General features: G+C 47.1%; 1 protein-coding gene across 1 annotated transcript in view; it reads right to left on the bottom strand.

The window, feature by feature from the left end:
- The window catches only part of ZSWIM9 (zinc finger SWIM-type containing 9), a 181946-nt gene that overhangs the window by 65972 nt on the left and 108950 nt on the right, over positions 1 to 7024 (bottom strand). The gene's annotated exons all lie outside the window — the stretch shown is intronic.

The following is a 7024-nucleotide window of genomic DNA, read 5'->3' as shown; positions in this document are numbered from 1 at the left end:
GCTCTGTGATGCTGCAATCACGTAGGTTACTGTCACACACACACACACACACACACACACACACACACACAGAGCATCGCAGGGTCAATTATAAGAGCAAAACACTTTAATTGCACTTCTGAGCTTTTGTGCACACCCTTTCCAGTACAGGTTACCTGGAGTGACAAATTGTGTGTTCTCTCCCCGCGAAGTTCTATCAACTGAACTATAGATGCGTATTTTCACTGCAAGACTGTGTTTATTTACACTGCAAGATCTATGTATGTATTTGCGTATGTACTTATTTACTTATTTTTTGAGAGAGGACGCGAGAATCCCAAGCAGGCTCCATACCGTCGGCATGGAGCCCAACGCGGGGTGTGAACTCACAAACCGAGAGATCGTGACCTGAGCTGAAATCGAGAGTCAGACGCTCAACCCACTGAGCCACCCAGGTGTCCCCTGCATTAACATATCCCCATCTTAAAGAGATATTTTTTTTAAGGGTCAAGCCAGTGATGTCGAGCCCTGTCCATTCAAGACGGACCTGGTTGACCTTCTGGAGGTCAGAGGTCATCATAACCCCACTAGCGATCACAGCTGGCTTCTCCACCTTTGATTGTCCAATTATTTTACTGGACAGGCGATTAATTCCAGGTACAGAATTTTAGGTACAAGCATTACAAGGATCCCAACAGCTGCATGCACATTTGAATAGCAAGGGAATATGTTTACTAGGCAACTCTAGGAAGAATATTCCTTCCTTTCTGAATCAACAAACTTTTTTTTTTTTAATTTACATCCAAATGAGCATAGAGTGCAACAATGATTTCGGGAGGAGATTCCTTAGTGCCCCTTCCCCACTTAGCCCATCCCCCCTCCCACAACCCCTCCAGGAACCCTCAGTTTGTTCTCCCTACTTATGAGTCTCTTCTGTTTTGTCCCCCTCCCTGTTTTTAGATTATTTTTGCTTCCCTTCCCTTATGTTCATCTGTTTTGTCTCAGAGTCCTCATATGAGTGAAGTCATATGATGTTTGTCTTTCTCTGACTAATTTCACTTAGCATGATACCCTCCAGTCCCATCCACGTAGTTGCAAATGGCAAGATTTCATTCTTTTTGATTGCCGAGTAATGCTCCATTGGATATATAGACCACATCTTCTTTACCCATTCATCCATCGATGGACATTTGGGCTCTTTCCATACTTTGGCTGTTGTCGATAGTGCTGCTATAAACATTGGGGTGAATGTGTCCCTTCGAAACAGCACCCCTGTATCCCTTGGATAAATGCCTAATAGTGCGATGGCTGGGTCGTAGGGTGGTTCTATTTTTAGTTTTTTGAGGAACCTCCATACTGTTTTCCAGAGTGGCTGCACCAGCTTGCATTCCCATGAATCAACAAACTTTGATAAAAATTTAAATTTCGATGTTTTTATTTGTTTTGAGAGGGAGGGAGAGAAAGAGTTTGCGCGAGCAGGGGAGGGGCAGAGAGACGGGAGAGACTCGTCGTGGGAGTAAGGAACATGAGAAACGCCTCTTTAAACATTCGTCCCTTAAGTTACCCAAGAGACTACATCCTGGAGGTGATTCTAAGATTGTAATAGATCCAGGAAAGTCTCCCCGCTTCCAAGGCACAGATGAATACATAGTAGGAGAGAGACACAGTAAATTTAGGATTGCTGCCACTGCCTTGCCTCATCCTTCATCTGGGACCAAAATTCATTCCTTTCCAGTTTTGGTTCTCTAATAAAATCCTCCGAGATGATGAATATGCTCTCTGTGTGCCTTTTCAGCTCTGAATTTTCAATATGCAGTAGCTTTGTTAGTATTTCCACACGGGTGTTCTCACCAACACGAGGCCCTGTTTGAGCCTGTTTATTTTTTGGTTTTTTAATATTTATTTCTGAGAGAGAGAGAGAGACAGCATGAGCAGGGGAGCGGCAGAGAGAGAGGGAGACACCGAATCCGAAGCAGGCTCCAGGCTCCGAGCCGTCAGCCCAGAGCCCGACGTGGGGCTCGAACCCACGAACCGCGAGATCATGACCTGAGCTGCAGTCGGACGGACGCTCAACTGACTGAGCCACCCAGGCGCCCCCTGACGACTCGCATTTTTAAGCACGAGCTCTGGAACGTCATTAATCTATATTAAAAAGCATCAAAACCCCAGCAGGCCGGCGCAGCACAATCTTCTTGGCAAAAACGGAGAAAGGACTGAACTAAACTATACTTCATAGCACTGATATTTGGAGCACTTGGTGATTTCTATCCTCCAGGAGTGAGGCAGACACTAGCCATGCTGCATATAACCTGTGTGGCCTTGGACAAGTGTCTTAGCCTCTCTGAGCCCAGTGTATCCTGAATCGGGGCCGGCAGGGGACTCCCTGGGGAGGTGGCGAGAGACGACCGCTGGGGAGCGGTCCGGGTGCGAACACTTTCTCCATCGCAACCTTTGTCGGCTGGAAAGAAAAACAAAACACCTGAGGATAATCGAGGCCATGGATAACTCTATCCTGATTACCAGCGGAGATTTATTAGAGAGTAATTCAGTTCAAGGGGACCGGACCGGCATTTCAAAACAGGAATAGAGTAGAATAAAAAAAAATCATGCCGTACAGGGTGGCATTTCCCGAAACTATGGTGATGTGAGACGATTTCTTGCTGTGCATCACGGTCAGAAAGGTCTGGAAGCCAATAGACGGTTCCCAGCTTCACACTGCTTTCCGGACCACCGCCGGGAACGTTCTGAGAGCCTCTCCCAGAGCGAACCCCCGTCTCTCGGCGGCGCCGCCAGGTGGCGCCCGTGTCCCGCCGCGAGCGGGCTCGGCTCGGTCCGACCTTCCAGGCCCGGGTTTCCTTCTGGTCCAGCGTCGCCCAGAGGATCCGTTCGCTGGGACTGGAGGCCCCGCCAGGAAGACAGCTCCCGGAGCAGAGCGCGGTGGGGGGGCTTGGGAGGCCGGCAAGGGATGGGGCCATCCTGAGCCCCACCCCTCCCTTCTTATTCTGCAGTGTTCAGCCGATGCCTCTCTCTGTGCCCCAGACGGGGTCGCTGCTCCCAGAGCTCGCATCCCAGTGGGGAGGACAGACAAGAAGCCACAGTCGCGACCCCGCCACTGCAGGGACGCCTCCCCGCCTAGGGCTTAGAGGCAAGTGTGGTGCCGGACAGCTGGCTGTGTGACCTTGGGCAGCTGGCTTAGCCTCTCTGTGCCTCAGTTTTCTCTGCTATAAAGTGGGAAGATAGCACCCACCGCACAGGGTTGGCGTGGGCATGAAACGAGTTCGTGTCCGCAAAGCACTTAGAAGCCCTAGGATTTTTGTGAAACCAATGGTTACAAATTCTCATGTTGCACCTGTAGGAACCGAGGACGGAGGCAATGGGGCGGCAGGAGGAATCCCCAAAGCCACACCCTTCCTCGCCTCTCCTTGGAGTTGAGTTCAGGGATGGACTCCCAGCCAGGATCCTTTCTCTCCGCACGGTGCTCCCTGGGGGGGTAACAGTGGCTCCAGCCCCCTCAGCCTGGTCTGAGGCCGACAGGGAGAGACTGAATGCATCCATTCGTGATCCGAGGACAAATCGGTGGGCGACAGTCGCAGGCGGTGGGGCTTCGGGGGGAGGGGGAAAGGGCCAAGCGCTCTTTCATCCACAGGCCGCCCCCGCCCCCAGGCCCTCCCCAAACACCCTGAGCTGAACTTCGCAGAGCTTTTGGGCACCCCGCAGCTGTGGACACCCAAGAAGGCCTTTGATGTCCCTTTTCCCCTCTCCTTTCCCCCTTTCTTGGGTAATTTAAAAGCCACTCATTGTCAGTGAATATGCAGTGACTTTTCACAAAGTTACAGAGTCCTACAATCATCACCACAGCCCTGTCTTGGATCATTGCCTCCGTCCCCCGAAGTTTCCCTCTTGCCAGCCTGCGGTCAGCTTCCTGCCCCACCTCCCGCTGGGGCGATCTTGTCTCTCCAGATTTGCTTCTTCTGGAAATTTCATAGGAATGGAATCATCCAATTCATCGCCTGTCTGAAATGCTTTTCGGTTGGACTCGTGCGTCCGGTACAACGCAGCAATAATGACGGCTAAAATCAGAAAATAGATTCGGGAATTTATGCAGGGGCAGTAAACACACACAAAAAAATTCAAAATAAATTTGTGATGGGCCTGGATGGTATGTGGGGATCTCTTTATTGACTTCTATTTATGTATGTATGTACGTATTTATTTACAAATTGGTTAAACACATTTATTTCAAAGAATTTTTTTTAATGTTTTGTTTTTGAGAGACAGAGTGAGCGCAGGTGGGGGAAGGGCAGAGAGAGCGGGAGACAGGATCCAAAGCGGGCTCCGTGCTGACAGCAGAGAGCCTGCTGAGGGGCTTGAACCCGTGAACCATGAGATCATGACCTGAGCTGTAGTCAGACACGTAAGTGACTGAACCACCAAGGTGCCCCGACTGACTTTTAACTGTATCTATTCATCTCTGTAGAATTTGGGTCGCCACATTTTCCAATTTTTAAAAAAATTGAGAAGAAAAATAAAAACATCAGGATAGAGAGCCACGCCTCTATATATGTCTTATCCACAAGAAAGCATGAGATAAAAGCTTGTTTTGTTCTTTCCTTTAGACCAGTGGCCAGCAAATTACAGCCTGTTGCCCAAATCAGGCCCGTGAGCCAAGAATGCTTTTACATTTTGGGGGGCACCTGGCTGGCGGTAGAGCATGTGACTCTTGATTGTGGGATTGTGAGTTCAAGCCCCGTGTTGGGTGGAGAGATTACCTAAATAAAAACAAAACTTAAATTGGAAAAAAAAATAATCAAAAGACTATTTTGTGATATGGAAAAAGTATGTGAAATTCGAAGTTTTAGTGTCTAGAAATGACACAGCCGCATCCATTTGTTATGTATGGTCTACGGCTGCTTTATGCAACAATGGAAGAGCTGGGCAGTGGAGACAGGGACAATCTGGCCCACAGAGCCTAAAATGTTTCCTCTTTGGCTCTCTATGGAAAAAATTTGCTGACCCGATAGAGACCCAGAGTCTTCCACAGTCCTTGGCCTCAAGGAGATGCTCAGGAAAATATCTGTGATGAACAGCACAGTCTCCAAAAGGCCAGAATAACTTTAAGTTTTGAAGGTTTTCTTTCAGTCAGTTAATAAGCTTGATAATTTCATAAGTTACTGTGGTAGACAGAAGAATGGCCCCCAAAGATATGCATGTGCTAATGTCCAGAGCCTGTGCGTATGTTATCCTATATAGCAAAAGGGAATTAAAGTCACAGATGGAATTAAGAGTTGCTAATAAGTTGATCTGAGATGGGAGATGATTCTGGGCTATCTGGATGGGCCCAATGTAGTCATAGGTGTCCCTATAAATGAAAGAGGAAGGACTCTTAGAATCATGAGTCAGAGGGATGTGATGTGAGAATTCAACCCCTGTTGCTGGTTTAGATGGAGAAGGGGCCATCAACGAAGGAATGTGGGTGGCCTCTAAAAGCTGGAGAAGGCAAGAACATAAACTTTCCCCCAGAGCTTCCAGAAAATATAGCCCTGCGGACACGTTGATTTTCACCCAGCGAGACCCATTCTGGACTTCTGACTGCCAGCAATGTAACATGAGAGATTTGGGTTGTCTAAAGCCCCTATATTTGTGATAATTTGTTGTAACAACAGGAAACTAATACATGTGTGAAAGCCTGAACTTGACCATGAAAACACCCACTGCTTTGAAACTCAAAGGAAGGTGTTTAACATCAGCAAGTTTCCTTAACGTCTGTGCTTCAGTTTCCTCAGTTATAAGAAGGAGATAAGCATTTATTTGTGGAGTGGTGGTGAGTGATAAGTGGAGTGATATATGTAAAGTCTTCCACATAGTAAGGGGCTTTCCCTCAATATATGAATGAACAAAAATAAAGTGTTAGTAGAAAAGATGGTTAAAACATACAGGAAGCAAAGAACTCACCTGTAATAAAGAAAATGCCCAAACTCCTATGCATCTAATAACATTGTCTACAAATACATTAGGCAAGAATTGACAAAGCTGTAAGACTTCCATCAGGGCACCTGGGAGGCTCAGTTGGTTAAGTGTCCGGCTTTGGCTCAGGTCATGATCTCGAGGTCCATGAGTTTGAGCCCTGCGTCGGGCTCTGTGCTGACAGCTAGGAGCCTGGAGCCTGCTTTGGATTCTGTGTCTCCCTTTCTCTGTGCCCCTCCCACACTCATGCTCACTGTCTCTCTCTCTCTCTCTCCCCAAAATTAAATGAACATTAAAAAAAACTTTAAAAGACTTTGAGAATACACTTCTCTAATGGGGCATTGTATTACAAGCTTACTCAGTAAAAGATCAAGAATCAAAAATTTTGTTAGTAAGAGAATGTGAAACACTCAAGAATCTTGACCATTCAGACAGGTACTGAACCCTGATCCCACCCAACACCAAAGAAATTCCGTGTTTAAAAAAATCTCCCTTAAAATGCTTCTTAATCAAATCAGAGGCTTGCTTCATCTACTTAGTCTAGCCACACAGTCTGTTGCAGCCAGACACCCAAAAACATGTCCAGGGGAGTGAGGACTCTTGTGTTTTGAAGGTTGTGTTATTGGGACCATGACCTTCATTTCAATGATCCTAAAGTTGCTTGTGCTACTTCAGGGAATTTCAGCCGGTCTCCAGAGAGCAGCTAGGAAAGAGAGCAACGGGAACTTAGTTAAGACAAAACGAGTGACACTCTCGTCTTTCGTACAGCTTTCTAGGAATCCAAGCCAGTGAATTCTGTCAGGGCTCTAAGATCTACCCACTACCCGTTATGAGAAAATGTAGAAAATGCATTTACAAACCTTCAACAGGGCTAACTCTGCAAAAACAAGTCTATGGACCCTTATACTTACTAAAGAGGATGAGAAGAATGCATGTGGCCAGGCAGTTGACGGAAGTCAGCCCCATGGGACTGAAATGAACATCAGAACACATGTCCCCCAGCAGCATCACAAAGACCACATACTCAGACCATAATGCAGCCAAATCATGACCAATAACAACCAACTGACAACAAAAATGT

The sequence above is a fragment of the Panthera pardus genome, unplaced genomic scaffold (assembly GCF_024362965.1).
Source record: "Panthera pardus isolate Hobbes unplaced genomic scaffold, ASM2436296v1 HiC_scaffold_18, whole genome shotgun sequence".
NCBI classification, from domain to species: Eukaryota; Metazoa; Chordata; class Mammalia; order Carnivora; family Felidae; genus Panthera; species Panthera pardus.
The sequence above is the reverse complement of the archived record's forward strand: the minus strand, read 5'-3'. Positions and strand labels throughout refer to the sequence as shown.